Here is a 19,974-nt window from a genome sequence, read left to right as displayed (position 1 = left end):
GACCTAAATATAAGAGTGAACCCTATAAAACTATCATAAGAAAACAGAGGGGGAAAGTTTCATGGTATTGGATTTGGCGCTTATTTCTTGGATATGTCACGAAAAGAACAAAGCAACAAAAGCAAAAAAAAAAAAAAAAAAAGATTAACTGGACTACATCAAATTAAAAGCTTCTGTGCATCAAAGGACACAATCAACAGAGTGGAAAGGCAGCCCAGAGAATGGGAGAAAATATTTGCAAGTGATCTATTTCATAAAGGGTTAGTATCAAGAATACATGCAGAACCCTTACAGCTCAACAACAACAACCACAAAAGCAACCCAATTGAAAAATGGACGAAGGACTTGAATTGGTATTTCTCCAAAGAAAACATACAAATGTCAGTAAGCACATGAAAAGGTGCTCAACATCACTAATCACTAGAGAAGTGCAAATCAAAACCACAATAAGATACCACATCACACCCATTAGGATGGCTATTATTTTCAAAATGAAACAAAATACCAAGCGTTGGCAAGGATGTAGAGAAGCTGGAACTGCTGTGCACTACTGGTGAAAATGTAAAACGGTGCTGCTGCTATGAAAAACAGTAAGGTTGTTCTCTAAAAAATTAAAAATAGGATTACCATTTGATCCAGAAATTCCATTTATGAGTATATGCCTAAAAACTTAGAAACAGGGACTTAAAGAGATGTTTTTAAACACGTTTATAGCAACATTATTCACAATAGCCAAGAGCAGGAAGCAACCCAAGTGTTCATCGACAGATGAATGGATAAGCAAAAGGTGGTATATACATACAATGGAATATTATCCAGCCTTAAAAAGAAGGGAATTCTGATACATGCTGCGACATGGATGAACTTGGAGGATATTATGCTAAGTGGAAAAAGCCAGCCACTAAAGGACAGATACTGTATAATTCCAGTTATATAAAGTACCAAGAGTAGTCAAGTTCATAGAGACAGAAAGTGGAATGGTGGTTGCCAGGGGCTGGCAGGAGGGGAATGGGAGTTGTTCCTTAATGGGTACCGAGTTTCAGTTTTGCAAGATAAAAAGAGTTCCGGAGATGGATGGTGGTGATGGTTGCACAACAATGTGAATTACCTAATGCTGTTAAACGGTATACTTAAAAGTGGTTAAGATGAAAAATTTGTTATATGTATTTTATCACAATCTTTTAAAAATTTAAGATAATGAATAGAAAATGCTTTCACAGTATAGGATATACAGAAAGTGCTCCAAAAATAACAAATTTTATACTTGGTATTTTATTAAATTTCCTGAATTGAGGCCCAAGATGGTCCCATTATGTCAAGTTCCTTTCTGGGGAAAAGAAAGCATGTGGTGAAATTAAGTCATCAGAATTTTTAGAAGTGCCTGACACATCATTTGGTCTCATTCCCTGGGGAAAAAAAAAGTTACAATGCCTTGCCAACTCTTAGAATTCTTATTTCTAACATGAAGTGTCTGGACAATTCATTAAATCATCTGTAAGTTCCTTCATCTCTCATAGTTCTCTGTTCTAAGTCAATACTTTGTAAACTGTGTCCTGTAGCTCTAGTCCTCCAGGTAAAGGACACGCTACACCACTTGAGTTCTGGATGCTTCGGTACACGGACACGCACGCACACACATACACACACACCCTTGTTTCAAGCAGAGATGCTCGCATTTTCTATATTGAGGTTATGTTCAATATTTACTGTTATACAACATTTTTCTAATTTTAAGAAAATGAAAGCTCTGTTTCTACGGAAGCCAGGTAAATAAATTTTTCAGATAAATGAAATTTATCTTCTTCAAGTACAAAACTTTCATTTTAAATTCTACGTTTCATGAAAATCCTATAAAAACTGACCCTTGTGGGCTTCCCTGGTGGCGCAGTGGTGGGGAGTCCGCCTGCCGATGCAGGGGACACGGGTTCGTGCCCCGGTCCAGGAGGATCCCACATGCCGCGGAGCGGCTGGGCCCGTGAGCCATGGCCGCGGAGCCTGCGCTTCCGGAGCCTGTGCTCCGCAACGGGAGAGGCCGCAACAGTGAGAGGCCCGCGTACCGCAAAACAAAACAAAAAAAACTGACCCTTGTCCCATACCTTCTAAAAGAGGATTCCTGGGCCATAGTCTGATTGGTAAGGCTTGGCTTCACCAGGGACTGACATGCAGTGGGCTATGCTTTTACATAGAATTATAACCATGAGTTTCTATTCTCTTTTCAGGAAAACACAAGACTTTGAACCCAAAATGAAAATAACTCCTACTAACCCAGTTCTTAACTTTTCGTCTGTCAGTGCCCCGTCAATCTTCATGGTACTGCCATCCAGTACCCTGCCTGGTTCCATGCCTCCAGCTCTGCCCAGCTGTTACCTCCGTTAAGACTTCCTTCATCTGGCTGAATACTTATCAGCGTTAAAAACTCAGCTCATGGCTCTGCCGCCCGCCCCTCGCCGTGAGGAGGAAGCGGAGGAGGAGGCGGCTCGGGGAGCTGGAGCCGCGAGCTGGAGCGCGGACCGTGTGTGAGGGAGCACAGGGCCGCCTACCTGCCCGCCGCCGCCTCCCCTCAGTAAGCGGGAGCCCGGCACGCAGCCTCAGCCCCTCCCTCGTCGTCAGGCCGCGAGGGCAGCGCGCGCGAGCCAGGGGGAGGGAAAGCGAGCGAGCGAGCGCGGGGAGGAGGCGGCCGGACGAAGCGGGCGCCCGCGCGTGTGGCGTGAGGGGAAGCCGCGGCCCGCCCCCTTTGCCTTCCCTTCTCTGCCCTCCTCGCTCCCCCCGCCCCCCGGACCGCGGAGCAGCACCATGTCGGCGCCCGCGGCCGAAGTCAGTAAAAAGGTGCTCAACTCCAACCACGACGGGGCCGAGGAGACCTCAGAAAAAGAACAGCAAGAAGCAATTGAACATATTGATGAAGTACAAAATGAAATAGACAGACTTAACGAACAAGCCAGTGAGGAGATTTTGAAAGTAGAACAGAAATATAACAAACTCCGCCAACCATTTTTTCAGAAGAGGTCGGAATTGATCGCCAATATCCCAAATTTGGGGGGAGCAACGTTTGCTAACCATCCACAAGTGTCTGCACTGCTTGGGGAGGGCGCTGCGTTATTTGACAAGAGTCGAAGTGACAGAATTTGAAGATATTAAATCAGGTTACAGAATAGATTTTTATTTTGATGAAAACCCTTACTTTGAAAATAAAGTTCTCTCCAAAGAATTTCATCTGAATGAGAGTGGTGATCCATCTTCAAAGTCCACTGAAATCAAATGGAAATCCGGAAAGGATTTGACAAAACGTTCAAGTCAAACGCAGAATAAAGCCAGCAGGAAGAGACAGTATGAAGACCCAGAAAGCTTCTTCACCTGGTTTACTGATCATTCTGATGCAGGTGCAGATGAGTTAGGAGAGGTCATCAAAGATGGTATTTGGCCAAATCCATTACAATACTACTTGGTTCCGGGCATGGATGATGAGGAAGGGGAAGGAGAAGAAGATGACGATGATGACGAAGAGGAAGAAGGATTGGAAGATATTGATGAAGAATGGGATGAGGATGAAGGTGAAGAAGATGAAGATATGATGAGGGGGAGGGAGGAGAGGAAGATGAAGGAGAAGATGACTAATGGAACACTGATGGATTCCAACCTTCCTTTTTTAATTTTCTCCAGTCCCTGGGAGCAAGTTGCAGTCTTTTTGTTTTTTTCTCCTCCTCCTCCTCTTGTGCTCAGTTGCCCCGTTTTTGAGGTCTCTTTTCTCCTTTATACCATGGCTCACAACTTATTTGGGGGGGAAATACCTTGAGCAGAATTCAGTGGGTAAAGAATCTCTACCCCTTTCTGTTCCAAGTTCATTTTTATCCCTTCCTGTCTCAACAAAAACTTTATGGAATCAACACCACCATGCTCTGTGGGAAAAAAGAAAAACCTTCTGCTCCTTTAGCTCTGCTGGAAGCTGGAGGGTGCTAGGCCCCTGTGTAGTAGTACATAGAATTCTAGCTTTTTTCCTCCTTTCTCTGTATACTGGGCTCAGAGATTACACTGTGTCTCTATGTGAATATGGACAGTTAGCATTTACCAACATGTATCTGTCTACTTTCTCTTGTTTAAAAAAAGAAAAAAAAACTTTAAAAAATGGGGTTATAGAAGGTCAGCAAAGGATGGGTTTGAGATGTTTGGGTGGGTTAAGTGGGCATTTTGACAACATGGCTTTTCCTTTGGCATGTTTAATTGTGATGTTTAATGGACATCCTCGCAGTTTAAGATGACATTTTTAAAATAAAATTCTCTCCTAATGATGACTTGAGCCCTGCCACTCGATGGGCGAATCAGCAGAACCTGTAGGATCTTATTTGCAATTGACATTTTTTATTGTAATTTTGTTCCTGTTTATTTTTAAATTTTTCTTTTTGTTTCACTGGAAAGGAAAGATGATGCTCAGTTTTAAACGTTAAAAGTGTACAAGTTGCTTTGTTATAATAAAACTAAATGTGAACACACACAAAAAAAACTCAGCTCATGTGTTCCCAACTTAAGGAAGCCACCCAAGCTGGGTGAAGTGCTTGTCCTTTCATCCCCAAATATCCTGTCCATCTGGATACCATATATACACATGTATACCCAGGCACTTACCATTTTTGTTATCATTCTCTCTTTTTCAGTCTTCTCCTTAACTAGGTATATGCCCCTCAAGCCAAACTCTATGTTCTCTTCATGTCTGTATCCTCAATGCAGATGACAGGGCCGGAGTATTCAATATGTACTATTTAACTGAACTAAAATAATTTTATGTCATCTTAAAATTTCATGGATAATTGACCCTTTTTTCATAGCCAACTTTCCTTGATGTCACAGATGAGTTTTCTACCATGCCTCATCTTTTAATTACACCTATATAATTGAATGTTAACTCCTGTTAACGAGATTATTTAATGACATAGAAAAATACAAATGGGAATGAAGTATGAAATCTAAATACAAAGCTGTACAAACTTCAGTAAAATTCTGTGAAAGCAGTAGTATATATTGTATATGTATGTAGAAGTGATATGCACACACAATATGCATCTATATGCATACACATGGAAAAGCATCAAGATTGTTAACAATGTTCACATCTTGTAAGGATGTCTACAGACACTTTAAAAATACATTTCTGAGACTTCCAGTTTCCAGTCCAGCATAAAAGGAGTTTGGAAGTCACCACTCCATTCTAACAGGTGAAAAGCTGAACAAACTGGAAAATTAACAACTCTTCTTAGATTCATAAAAGAAGTGAGGTCACAGGACAAATTGCTGCTCCCAGCATTGGAGAGACATGCAGATACAGAGGATCACAATTTACTGAAGCAGAAACGCTTGAGTAGAAACCTCCACAGGAACGAGTGCTGGGGCTGGAAAACCTGAACTATAATTGATGAATTGCTGGAGGCTCAGTGTGGACCCGTCTGTGAGATAAAAAACTCCAGGGGGACCCAGACTTAGGGGGTCCCCACATTGGTGTGAGTTTTGCCTCCAGAGGCTTGACCGGGTTCTCACAGTGAAGATCGGAGAAAAATCCACTCATGCTTCCTGTAGGAGGAGGGGGAAAGTGGCTGTTTTGAAAAATGCCAGAGCATTCTATTCTTCTTAACAAGGCCTGCCCTCAAGAGAAACTACCTTGCCAGAGCCGAACCTATTGGGTTTTTGTCAGAGCCTAACTAGCCCAGGGGAAGGGAAACACCCAACTCTAGCTCCCTCCAGTCCCTCCTAAGGCCCCCACCCCCACTTAAGAGGGCTGGGACTGAGAGGCACTTGCAAAGTTCACAGCCAAGGAGCACAGCCTCACGGAAAGCCTGAGACCTAATCACAGGACCACAGAACACCTCCCCTACCCCTACACCTCACCACCACATCACCAAAGTTCTCTTTACTGCCATTCCTTCTACCCAGTATATCATGTCCAGCTTTCAACAAAAAAATTACAAGGCGCACTGAAAGGCAAAAGGCAGTTTGAAGAGACAGAGCAAGCATCAGAGCCACACTCGTACATTGCAGGGATGTTGAAATTCGCAGATATTGGATTTAAAACAGTTACGATTAACATGATAAGGGCTCTAATGGAAAAAAGTAGACAACGTGCAAGACAAATGGATCATGTAAGCAGAGAGATGGAAATTCTAAGAAAGAATCAAAAAGAAATGCTAGAAATCAAGAACACTGTAATAAAGATAAAGAATGCCTTTGATAGGCTCACTAGTAGACCGGACAGGGCTGAGGAAGGAACCTCTGAGAGTGATGATAGAGACTTCCAAAACTGAAAGGCAAAGAGAAAAAAAAGACCAAAAAACGGAACCGAAGATCCAAGAACTGTGGGACAACTACAAAAGGTATAACATCCAAGTAATGGGAATACCAAGAAGAGAAGCGAGAAAGGAACAGAAGAAATATTCAAAGCAATGATTGTAATAGGGGTGGGGCGGGCGCACGCGGCCCTTAGCGCAGGCCGTTTGGGATTGGCTGTTAGCGGTCCTGCTCCCACCAATGGGTGACATTGCGGTGGGCCCCTCCCCCTCCCCTTCCTCTATATAAAAGGAGCCGGAATTCTGATTGGGGGAGGATGGTTCTTTGAGGCACTCGTCTGCCATCTTCTGGGCCTGCTGGCTTTCTGAATAAAGTCATCATTCCTTGCTCCAACTCATCCCACAATATATTGGCCTGTCGGGCAGCGAGCAGAGCAAACCTGGACTTGGTACCATAATGACTGAGAATTTCCCTAAATTAATGACAGCTACCAAATAGCAGATACAGGAAGCTTAGAGAACAGACAGGATAACAGCGGGGGATGGGGGTGGGGGGCGGGGGTTATTAGGCATATAATATTCCAACTGAACAAAATCAAAGATAAAAATCTTAAAAGGAGCCAGAGGGAAAAAATGCCTTCCCTCTAGAGGAGCAAAGATAAAAATTACATCCACCTTTTCTTCAGAAACCATGATGCAAGCAAGAAGAGCATGGAGTGAAATATTTGAAGTGTTGAGAGAAAAAAATGAATGCCAACCTAGGATTCTGTATTCTAAGAAGTTACCCTGCAAAAGTGAAGAATACCTTTTTCTTTTTCTTTTTCTTTTTGTCCACACCGCACGGCTTGTGGTACCTTAGTTCCCCAACCAAGGATCAAACCCGGGTCCTCAATAGTGAGAGCTCGTTGTCCTAACCACTGGACCACCAGGGAATTACCAAAAATACTTTCTAAGGCAAACAAAAAATTGAGAGGATGTGTTGCCAGCAGTCTTGCTTTGAAATGTTAAAAGAAGTTCTTCAGAGAGAAGGTGTTTGTTCAAAACCAACAACCTGGAGCTTCCCGGGTGAAATCTGAAAGGGGCCCTTGGACACAGAGGGTGAGGAGAGACGGAAGGAAGAGGCAGGCACTCCAGTCTGGTAGGCGGTAGGTTTAACAAGCACGGGAACTTGGTACCAAGGCTGTGGCCCCAGAACCATACCCCGGCCCCTCCCTCCAGGTAAACTGGCAGAAAACCACAACTAACCATATCCTCTGGCTGTGTTCAGAGCGCAGGAACAAGAGTCCATCCACAGGAAAACTGCGGCAAGCTGGTTCAGCTTCACAAGCGCGACAAAGCCGCCCTGCAGCTCATTACCATCTCATTATAATACCAGGATCTCAGCCATCCGCACCAGAATGGTTCGACCCCGCTTCCCACCCAGATGCCAACAACCATACAAGGGCAGAAAGGAGGTGGCAGCCCAGTTCCAGGAAGAATCACAGCTACTCCCGGAAAACCAATGTATATGCCTCCCCCTCATTAACCTTGCCCTTAAGATCTTGCCTGAATCATCCCCGTGGGCGAGAAGTTGATTTGCGAACTAAGTTCCTGCTTCTCCATCCTCTGGCCATTGAATAAAGGTTGCCTTGCTTCCATCTCAGCTTTGGTTTCGGTTTTGGCTGCACGAACTTGAATGGAAAAAGAACCTTCCCCTCTGAGGCCAGCTAGGGCTCAAGTAGGGGTCCACGCGACCTAACTCGGTAAGAAAGTTATCTTGAGGCTTGTCTGAGGCTTTTCTTGGGCACCGCAAGAGAAGTCCATCTCCACACCTGCCCACCATAATCGTAAAGTTTATATAGAAGCCTGAACAGGGTTCTGTCACACATACTGTCCAGATGGTCTCAGCAACAGATCACTCTCAAAGCTACATCCTTGAAAATGGCTCCCACTGTGGGAACGGTGGGCAGAGCATACATGCCAAGGACAGGGGTGGGGTGAAGAGCCTCCCATTTCCCTGGTCCTGTTCACACATCATCCAGTGGTCACATCCTCTGGATGACCTCCTCCAACAGAAGGAAATCGATATGGGTCAGAAACTCAGATCCACATAAAGAAAGGAAGAGCGTTAGAGAAGTAATACATGCAGGTAAATAAAAACTTTTACTTTTCTTATTCTTTTTTTTTTTTTTTTTTTTCGGTATGCGGACCTCTCACTGTTGTGGCCTCTCCCGTTGCGGAGCACAGGCTCCGGACGCGCAGGCTCAGCGGCCATGGTTCACGGGCCCAGCCGCTCCGCGGCATGTGGGATCTTCCCGGACCGGGGCACGAACCTGTGTCCCCTGCCTCGGCAGCCGGACTCTCAACCACTGCGCCACCAGGGAAGCCCTTACTTTTCTTATTCTTAACTGATTTCACAGATAATAGTTTGTTACAAATAACAATAGCGACAATGTACTTGATTATGTATATTTATTATACATACAATATAAGCATATGCAATTGTATATATAAGCATATACACTTCCATATGCTTCTGTATGAGTGAGATAAATGACAGCAGTAATATAAGGTACAAGCAAGGGACAGGAGGAAGGAATTAGGAATATTTTGTTTTTATAAGGTACTTGCACTACTTGCAAAGCAGTATAGTGTTATTTGAAAGTAGACTTGCATTATCTGTAAATGTACATTGCAAATTCTATCCAGGGCAACCACTAAAAACAAAAATGAAGAAATATAATTGATATGCTAAGAAAGGAGAGAAAATGGAATCATATAAAATGCTCAATTAAAACCACAAATAACAGAAAAAGAGTGGAAGACAAAAATAGGAATAAAGAACAAGGGCAAGGAATAGAAGATAGAAACAAATATGGTAGATATTAATCCAACTATATCAATAATCACTTTAAATGTCAATGGTGTAAACACACCAACTAAAAGATAGACTTTGACAGAGTGGATCAGAAAACAAGACTTAAGGGAATTCTCTGGTGGCTCAGTGGTTAAGACTCCGCGCTTCCACTGCCAGGGGCCAGGTTCCATCCCTGGTCAGGGAGCTAAGATCCCGCAAGCCACGTAGTGCAGCCAAAATAAAAAAGATTTAGCTATACGTTGTCTACAAGAAACCCACTTTAAATATAAAGACACATGTAACTTAAGATTAAGGGATGAGTAGACAAAGCACAGAGGATTTTTAAGGCAGTGAAACTAATCTGTATGACAGGTGTACAGTAGACCTATGTCTTTATACATTTGTCCAAACCCATAGACTACACAACACCGAGTAAACCCTAAGGTAAACTAGACTTTGGGTTATAGTGACGTGTCGGTGTAAATTATTGACTGTAACAAATGTACCACTCTGGTGGGGGATGTTGATAATAGGGGAGGCTATGCATGTTGAGGGGGCAGAGGATATATGGAAACGCTGTGAACTTTCCACCCCACTGTGGAGTGGAAATGGGGAAAACTTTTTACTGAATAATTTTAATATCTTTCTGCACTCTCCAAATTTACTGTAATGAGTGCGTGTAAACAAAGATAAAATATGTTAAAATTCTACCACCTCCCTTTTCCTAACATTTGTATGTGGAAAAATCAGTGACCTATCGGGCTTCTCCAAGTCTTGAGTTGTTTGATGAGTAACACGCTCCTCTTCTTTGACACTGATTGAACTTGTTCTGCAATAAAAACATTGAGAAAAGGGACTATGACCCTCCCAGGTTGGCATCTTCCTCTGGTCTGTGCTCCTAGGCCTCCCACTCTGTACCCAGAAGGATAATGATGTGACTTCGGGGCACTCTTATGCATGGTGAAAATCTTATTGATTTGGAAGGTGATGTTCTCCAAATGTTTGCCACAGAGTCAGTAACAAATCATTAATATTTCATGGCTTTTCTGTTCCTGTGTGAGGACAACTCCAACTGGTCTTCCTGAGTCATAAGGGAGAGGGCAAAGGCTGCTGGGGACTGCAGCATCTCCTTGGAAACTGCTGAGCTCAAAGTGGGACCTCACTCCACATATACAGGTCATCATAGACTCTGAGACATGGGTCAGACACCAAGATGTATATTTAGCCAGGAAGCATGTTTCCATGGCAATCTTAAACTCCTGTGTCTGCCTTTCTTCCTCCATCCGGTGTATTAAGTCCACATTCAGCCCCTGTGGGCTTTGCCCATCTGTTATGCAGCTGAGGCCTCAGCTGCTTTATGGGCTGCTGATAATCTTGGAAAGCTAGGGCAAAACCCAGACAATAATGTTCACAGTACTTATTTTGTGATTGCTTGACATTCTTTTAAGAGTCTGTTTTCAATTCAGAGACATTCAGAGAGATTTCACAAGGCAGGTCATTGTAACATTATTTGCAACAGCAAAACACTGGAAATCATCTAAATGTCCAACAAGAGGGCACTTGCCTAGATAGCTATTTCTTCAGCTAAGTACCAGATGAGGAAGTCAACTTGCATATAAAGTCCATGCTGTATGCAAAATAAGCACTAGAATCACATGCATTTAGCTGCATTTGCTTTAAGTTGAATGCATTTATAACATAATCACACTGTACTCATAAAACTAAAAAAAAGGCTCTATTAAAAACTTATTGGGGGCTTCCCTGGTGGCGCAGTGGTTGAGAATCTGCCTGCTAATGCAGGGGACACGGGTTTGAGCCCTGGTCTGGGAGGATCCCACATGCCGCGGAGCAACTGGGCCCGTGAGCCACAACTGCTGAGCCTGCGCGTCTGGAGCCTGTCCTCCGCAGCAAGACAGGCCACGATAGTGAGAGGCCCGCGCACCGCGATGAAGAGTGGCCACCGCTTGCCACAACTAGAGAAAGCCCTCGCACAGAAACGAAGACCGAACACAGCCAAAAATAAATTAATTAATTAAAAACTTATTATCCAAAAAAAGGTATTGAAGGAAACAGAATAAATTCACTAACCAAGAAAAAATAAAACCTTATTACTCAGGGGGCTTATGTAATCCCTTTTTAATTTCCCTCCTGAAAATTTTCCTGCCATTTGCCAACTATGATAATAATTAAATATAAATTAAATAAATCACTCTCCTGGTCTGCAGAATGTGCATAACCAGACAGAGTAAATGTTCACTGAATACTATTTTCCAGTCAGGCTGGATTGTCAGGGACTGATGGAATTGGCCAGCCTGGCTAGAATGGGACTGGTCACATGGTGAATGCAGAGTACATGGAAATATTGTCAGACCACAGAATTCCAGAGAGGGACAACACAATGCAGAGAGGACCTGATCCAAACCCCCATTTAACAGGTGCAGAAGCTGAGGATCAGTGAAGCCATACACTAACCCAATTCACAAGCTAGCCCAGAGGGGTGAGGACAAGAATCCAGGTCTCCTAATTGTCCATTCTAAGTACATTCTGACGCTTTCTTTTTTCAGAGAGTAGGAAACTGAGAAACAGAGAAGGTGGATGATTTGAAAGTGCGGCGTTGAGAAACATACACAGAGCATACAAGCAAACCTAGCAGTGGAACTCAGTAAACATTTGTTGAATGCAGTTCATGATATGTTAATGACCTATTATTTCAGATTTCAATTTTTTTAAACTTCTACTTTTTTTTTTTCCTTTGGCCACCCTGCACAGCATGTGGGATGTGGTATCTTAGTTCCCCAACCAGGGATCGAACCTGCAACCCCTGCATTGGAAGCGCAGTCTTAACCATTGGACCACCAGAGAAGTCCCCAGATTTCAAATTTTTGAGCCAATATAATATGTGCTCATTGTAAAAAAAATAAATAAATACTAAAATATACAAAGATAAAAATTAAAACTCAATCCCCTCTATCCCACATCTAGAGGTAACCACTTAACCATTACTGACAGTTTGAAGAATATCCTTCCAGATATTTTCATATATATATAATTTTTAAACAAAAGTTGATTCATAATTTTTTTAATATTTATTTATTTATTTTGGCTGTGCCAGGTCTTAGTTGCAGCATGCGGGGTCTTCGTTGCAGCGTTAGGGCTTTTTCTTAATTGCAGCATGCGGACTTCTTCTTAGTTGCGGCATGCATGAGGGATCTAGTTCCCCAACAAGGGATCGAACCCGGGGCCCCTGCAGTGGGAGCGTGGAGTCTTACACACTGGACTACCAGGGAAGTCCCTGATTCATAATGTATTCACCTCTACATCTTTTTTTAATTTACTGTTATATGAAAGACATTTTTCTGCATCTGTACACATGGATTGCTTTATTTGTTATAATGTCTGAATAATATTTGTCCATCTCTCTCGCACTACTACTCTCCCTTGACCAGGTGAGAAAATTAAAAAGAGAATTGTGGGAGTGGACATTTTATAAATGGTGCTGGGAAATTTGGACAGTCATCTGGAAAAATACAAAATTAGATCTATTCTTCACACCTTATGCTAGAATAAATTCCAAATGGGTCAGAGGTTTAAATATAAAGTATGAAAACATGCAGAACAAAATGTGTGTGAATGTATCTAATCTGAGACTGGGGAAATCTTCCCTAATCATGACGCAGAGTCCAGAAGCAGTAAGGCAAGAATGGATCAATTTGACTACATAATTTTTTTTTCTTAATGGTCACACAAAAGAAAAAAAAAAGGGAAAGGGAAAAGGAAACCATAGATTTAAAAGGACACTTAAGGGCTTCCGTGGTGGCACAGTGGTTGCGGAGCGGCTGGGCCCGTGAGCCATGGCCGCTGAGCCTGCGCGTCCAGAGCCTGTGCTCCACAACGGGAGAGGCCACAATAGTGAGAGGCCCGCGTACTGCAAAAAAAAAACAAAAAAAAGACTCTTAAGAGATAAATCAATCAATATAATATATGGATTGTTTGCATACTATTTCCAACAAACCAAGTATAAACACACACATGCACATGCACACCCATGCAGAAGCATGCAGAAGAACACATGAGCTCATGTGCATGCACACATGTTTATAAGACAATCAGGGAAATTTGGAACACTGATAAAAGATTAGAAAGTAAGTAACTTTTATGTAATTTAATGATATAGTAGGTTATATTTTTTAAAGAACACATATCTTTTAAAGATACTCTGACAATATTTATAGATGAAACAATATGTCTGGGATTTGCTTCAAAATAATCCAGGGAGTAGGGTGGGAAGAAGTGGTTGGCAATATATATCAGATAGGAATAGCCATGGATTTAATCATTACTGAATTTGTGTAGTGAGCAAATGGTGGCTCACCAGACTATACTCTTCTTTTTTGTATTGTTTAAAATTCTTCACACTAACCATTAAAGGTTAAAATTTTTAAAGACTACTGATACAGTGATATAGTCAAGAAAGCTCTCTCCTGACTTTAGTCCTGACACTTGGCAAATACAAATTTCTTTGTATAATTAGAAATCATACATTGCCTCATTATTCTGGTAATTTATGCATATAAATTACCAGTTAGATTTCAAGTCCTTGATATTAGGAATAGCATGTTTTGTTCATCATTTTTCTCCAGTGCCTAGCTAGGAGTAGGACTAGATGGGGAAGTGTTTCTCAAATGTTTCCATGTGCAGAGAGCTTAATGCTCACTCAGCACAAATGTGGACCACTGGTTTTAGGTAAAGCAAATAAAATCGGTATTAACTTTTATTAAAATTAAAATATTACTAAAATTAAGAGTATTAACACTGTATCAATGACAAGAATAATTGATAGAGAATAGTATTGGTAGACAAAAATAAATGATAAAAAATTTATTAATAAATACTAACAATATTATATTATAAATGATAAATTTGATATGCTAAAAACATAAAAATAATTTTTTTATTTTTATGTTTCTTTATTGAATTATAGTTGATTTGCCATGTTGTGGTAGTTTCTGCTACACAGCAAAGTGATTCAGTTATACATATATACATATTCTTTTTCATACTCTTTTCCATTATGGTTTATCACAGGATACTGAATATGGTCCCCTGAGCTATACAGTAGGACCTTATTGTCTATCCATTCTATATATAATAGTTTGCATCTGCTAATCCCAAACTCCCACTTCATTCCCCCACCACCCTCCCCCTTGGCAACCACAAGTCTATTCTTGATGTCTGTGAATCTGTTTCTGTTTCATAGGTAGGTTCATTTGTGTCATATTTTAGATTCCACATATAAGTGATATCATATGGTATTTGTCTTTCTCTTTCTGACTTACTTCACTTAGTATGATAATCTCTAGCTCCATCCATGTTGCTGCAAATGGCATTATTTCATTCTTTTTTATGGCTGAGTAGTATTCCATTGTATATATGTACCACATCTTCTTCATACATTCATCTGTTGATAGACATTTAGGTTGTTTCCATGTCTTGGCTATTGTAAATACTGCTGCTATGAACATAGGGGTGCATGTATCTTTTTAATTATAGTTTTGTCCAGTACATACCCAGGAGTGGGATTGCTGGATCATATAGCAACTCTAAAAAATAAAATATTTTAAATTAACATGAATAGAAACGTTTCATCAGCTATAGAAATGACACCCTTTGCAATCTTTCACCAACATCCCTCCATCTGGCTCAGTGTCCTATAGTTTGGGCCACAGGTCAGATTATACATTTTGTCTTTCCTCCTCATATGGTTTACCTTCCTCTGTATTTTTACTAAACACAGAGTTATCGAGCACAGAGTTCAGGTGGTCAGGAATGGCAGTAAATATTGGACACCTCTTTTATACAAGTTTGGAAAATCAAATAGAAAATGAAGTGGTTTCCCCTTTGGGTGGTAATGGATATTTATGGCTTTAATGGAAATGATGGTTTCACAGGTGTATGCTTATCTTCAAACTCACAGATTTGTATACCTTAAATATATAGAGCTTTTTATGTGTCAATCATAGCTTCATAAAGTGGTTTTAAAAATTTTTAAATTAAATTAAATTTTTATCAGAACATGAAGTGGTTTCTCACTGAATACTATTTTCACCGCCCTGTTGAACACTATGTTGACCAGCAATCACAATCGAAAGCCAAAGGGTAAATATTTCTGCTTGGAAGATGACTTTTTCACTCCTTTATTGACCATAGCTCTAGAAAGTATTGTTTCATGGTCTGCTGCAGTGCCCGAATGTGGATATGGATACATATATGTGTGTGTGTGTGTGTGTGTGTGTGTGTGTGTGTGTGTGTGTATCTCCAACATTATATTGTGTTTTTCTTCATGTGTTTCTCTAACAAGAGAAGAAAACCATTAACTATTGGTAAACAAACTCCCAGCAATGAAACTCTTCACACAACAGTTCAGCTTAAGAAATCCTGCTATCTCGTCCTGAGTGTTCATCATAGAAATATTTTGCCTATAACATGAGAGTTTAGATCCCTGGTTTTCACTATTCAAGATACTGAGATTTATGAATTTAGGTGTAAATGGCATTATGAAAAAAAATTATTTTAATTTCATTCCCCATTTCAAAGACAAAAATGTACCATTCCCACATTCCAGAACAGTGCCCTCACTGGAGGAGAGCAGCATCGCCCTAAGTATGTGTTTCTCCTGTCAGCATGAAAAGATGTGCACACAGAGACCCCGATTTGTTCTTATGCACAATCTTCAATACTTTCTTCAATGCCAAATGAATATTAAGAGTAAAAGTACAACTACTCTTTGTGAGAAAGCATTTTGTTGTTTGACACACAAGAGCCACCTCTTTGATTCATGTGACAAAGCTCTTTCTCATTGTAAATTAGCTGGAGCTCCATCAATATTTTTCCCAATAACCCTACTTAAGTTTACATTATGCCCACAAAGTGTTATTGATTAAATTTTTAAAAATCTTTCTTCTTGCAACATGAAATTTCAGTGATAAACAAAATAAAAAGTCATCATGCAGTTCTTCACACATACATCTTGGTAACTCCCGCTCTGCCCCTGGAGTGGGCTGAAGGGTGGCCCCCGAAGATATCAGGCCCTAATCCCTGAAAACTGTGAATGTTACCTGGTAAAGTTTTTGAGATGTGATTAAATTAGGGATCTTGAGGTGAGGCGATTATTCTGGGTAGTCCACCTGGGTCCTAAACTCCATCACATGTAATCTTATAAGAGGAAGGCAGACATAAAGTTGACCACACACAGAAGAAAAGGCTATGTGAGGACATATGATGAGAAAAACAACTTTTGTTTTTCTGAGTTGTTGCCTAGGCATTTTACAATATGATAACCCTGTGCACACCTAGATTATGGACATTTAGGTAAGGACTTGAGTTTAGGATTCCCGCCACAAGTTTCCATTTTACTTTTCCCACTTAGAGGTAAACACCAGAAAAGTTAGTGACCTCCACCCCAACCACCTTATAGGTAATAGGTCCTTGCTACCCTGCTTTCTACCTCCTGCTCGCTCAGGACCAGAGATGGGCTGCTCTCCCCCTGGCTCATTGCGTCCCCTTGCTTCTGAGATCTGTAATACATCTTGTGACTCTACTTTCTTGATGTGGATGTGGGTTTCACTTCCCCAAAGTGGGAGCTGGGGTGCTTGTGGGTGGTTTGTGCCTCCACATTCAGTAGGTCCTAATCCACATATTCTTAAATTGGTATACCAGCTCCATCGCAGGACAGCAGCAGAGATTGGAGTGATGCAGTTACAGGCCAAAGAAAGCATGAGTTGCTTGAAAATGATGCAAAAACATCAATGGTTTTAAGTCACAGACCAGCCACCACAAGCTGGAAGAGCCAAGAAATAGACCTCCCCTAATACCTCTGGAGGGAGTGTGACCCTGCCAAACCTTGATTTCAGCCCAGTAAAGCTGATTTTGGACTTCTGGTTTCCAGAACAGGTTGTTGTAATTTTTTGCAATGGCTCCAGGAAACTAAGACAACCCCTGAGTGGCTATATCCATATGTAAAGTCAGGTGTCTCCCACAATTCCCAGGCAGTGGCAATGGTTCTTCCACGTTGTACACTGTTTATATTATTCGGCATCCAACATTGTCATAATACACTCAGCCTGTCAGCATCCCTTTCTGGGTCCTGCAGAACATCATGCTTGTCGTTAACTCTCAGGACGTTTTTCAAGCTCTTTAGCAATAGTGTACTTGTACGTCTTTTTATTTGAAGAGTATTCCTCTGAATGGTTCCTCTATAGTTTTGATCCCTGTGATAAAATTTATCAATTTCATAAGAAAAGCTTTTTTTGGCAATTTTTTTTCGGGGGGAAGAAAACTTGGTTTATAAGAGGTCTTGTGCTTTGCAAGAAAATGATATGAAAGCTTCAATAGTTTTATGTCGCTGTGGGAAAAATTCTTAACAGACCATCTAGACTAGAGGCAAATGAATTAACAATTCATTGAAATTCAACTCTCAGATGTTCATCGTTCTACCTCCTTTTTGAAACCATCTTGTTTTACTTGTACAAAATCAATAAAATACAGATTCTATTTGTCCTAAATTACAGAGCTTCCCATCATTTTTGCCTGAAAACCTGTTCAAAAGTTTCTTTTGTAAACTTCATGTTTACAAACTTACTATGAATTGTAGCATTTATTGATTCATTTTTGGCCTCAAAATCCACTGAGAATCGTATAAACACTTGAAAATAACCTAGTAAATTTGAATATTTGTATCCAATCTGGCACAGCGGTTTCAAACCTAGATTTTTTAAAGAAACCTTTGAATCCACACGTGCACTGAGAGGCATGAACAAGAGTGTTCAAGCAGCATGTTTTGTAAAAGCAAGTCAACTGAAAGCAACAGAATGTCTACTAACAATAGAATAGATACATGAAAAATTGTGGTATATTCATAAGTTCATTCTGCTATATGAATATGTACAGCAGAGAAAATAGAATGAATCAGAGCTAAGTACATCAGCATGGGTGAAACTCAAAGTGTTGTGAATGAATCTCAAAATGTCCAGTGAGAATAGAACCACTATTGCTAATATTTTCAAATCTAAGAACAGTATTGGCTCTTTATTTTTCTTTACCCGTTGTAGGAACTGTGACTTGTCTGGAAATTTGATTATACTGTATTTTCAAAGAAAGTCCATGCAAACCAACCAGGCACCAGTAGAACTCAAAAGGTAACATTATTTTGGTAAACTCAACAAATTCCGGAGGCTATTCCTTAGGCAAGTAATTTGTACATCAAGAATCAGAAAGAAGACGTTCAAGATGTCGAAGCGAGGATGTGGTGGGTCCTCTGGTGCAAAATTCCAGATTTCCTTGGGTCTTCCGGTTGGAGCCGTGATCAATTGTGCTGACAACACAGGAGCCAAAAATCTGTATATCATCTCTGTAAAGGGGATCAAGGGACGACTGAGTAGACTTCCTGCTGCTGGTGTGAGTGACATGATGATGGCCACAGTCAAGAAAGGCAAACCAGAGCTCAGAAAGAAGGTACATCCAGCAGTGGTAATTCGACAAGGAAAGTGATACCGGAGAAAAGGTGGTGTGTTTCTTTATTTTGAAGATAATGCAGGGGTCATAGTAAACAATAAAGGCGAGATGAAAGGTTCTGCCATCACAGGACCAGTTGCAAGGGAATGTGCAGACTTGTGGCCCAGGATTGCATCCGATGCTGGCAGCATTGCATGACTCTTCGGTGCATTTGTAAAAGAAAACAATAATAATAAAAATTATTTGCTCCAAAAAAGAAAAAAAAAGAATCAGAAAGAATGTCATCATTTCTCAGATGTGATCTCACATTAACACAATTTGCAGACTGGTGAGTCAATCAGAATATCGGTTTATTAATTTATAATGAGTAACATTACCACACTGACCAAAATACTCAAGCGTGTAAAACACGTGAATCAGAACACAAGTCATCAGATGGTTTCTTGATGTGTATTCAATAAGAACATGGACGCTTAAATGTATATTCAGATGTTTAATGGCATCTCAATGAGAGTCCACCTTCCAAAGGAACTAGGAAAGTCAATATACTGGAGAAGGCAGATCCTCCTTGAATGCAGATTGAAGGAATACTACAACTTATCTATGCTCTAAGCCTATGCTTCTGGAGTTCAAGCACACCTGAGGACACTCCTGCAGCACAATGCCTGGCACAAAGAACACCTGCAATAAATATATGGCAAAGGGGGACTTCCCTGACAGTCCATTGGTTAAGACTCCATGCTTCCACCACAAGGGGTGAGGGTTCGATCCCTGGTCAGAGAACCAGGATTCTGCACACCATGTGGTGCAGCAAAAAACAAAAAAATTACATCACATTATATATGACGTAAAACGTTTGCTGTTTGCTTCTTTTTCCCCCTACTCAATAATTCAGCAAATATCTATAAAATTGTCTCCTGAACACAAGGTACTGCTGGGAGATGAAGAGTATACAGATGAGAAAGACACTACCCCTGCCATTATATAATAACCAGCAAGTGGTTTTACAAAGCACTTTCACAGTTACCTCATTTGAACCTTGCAAGATCTTGCAACATTCTTGTCATCCTTTTCTTATAAATGAGGAAATCAAGCCTCAAGTTATTTAAATAACTTGCCTATGGTCATTCAACTAGTAATGGTAGAGCCTGGATTTGCACCCAAGTCTTTTGACTAATATATATATGTGAGATATATATATATATATATATATATATATATATATCTATCAAAGAAACAGAGAAGGAAATAAGATTTCTCAAAGCCAACAAACATAGTCTATCTTCCTAGAGCATCAAATAAAAGCAAGTGCAAATAATATTTAAAATATTATATATGCACACATATTATATTATATTA

At 40.7% G+C, this 19,974-nt stretch overlaps 2 pseudogenes; both read left to right on the top strand.

The window, feature by feature from the left end:
- The first annotated feature begins 2,793 nt into the window (after nucleotides 1–2,793).
- Nucleotides 2,794–3,720, top strand: LOC114904691 (annotated as a pseudogene).
- A 14,670-nt stretch (nucleotides 3,721–18,390) lies between these two features.
- LOC114904697 lies at nucleotides 18,391–18,813 on the top strand (annotated as a pseudogene).
- The last annotated feature ends 1,161 nt before the right edge of the window (nucleotides 18,814–19,974 follow it).

The sequence above is a fragment of the Monodon monoceros genome, unplaced genomic scaffold (genome assembly GCF_005190385.1).
Source record: "Monodon monoceros isolate NGI ecotype Baffin Bay Population unplaced genomic scaffold, NGI_Narwhal_1 Super_Scaffold_21, whole genome shotgun sequence".
Classification (NCBI taxonomy): domain Eukaryota; kingdom Metazoa; phylum Chordata; class Mammalia; order Artiodactyla; family Monodontidae; genus Monodon; species Monodon monoceros.
Note: the sequence above shows the minus strand (reverse complement) of the source record. Positions and strands in the feature narration are given on the sequence as shown.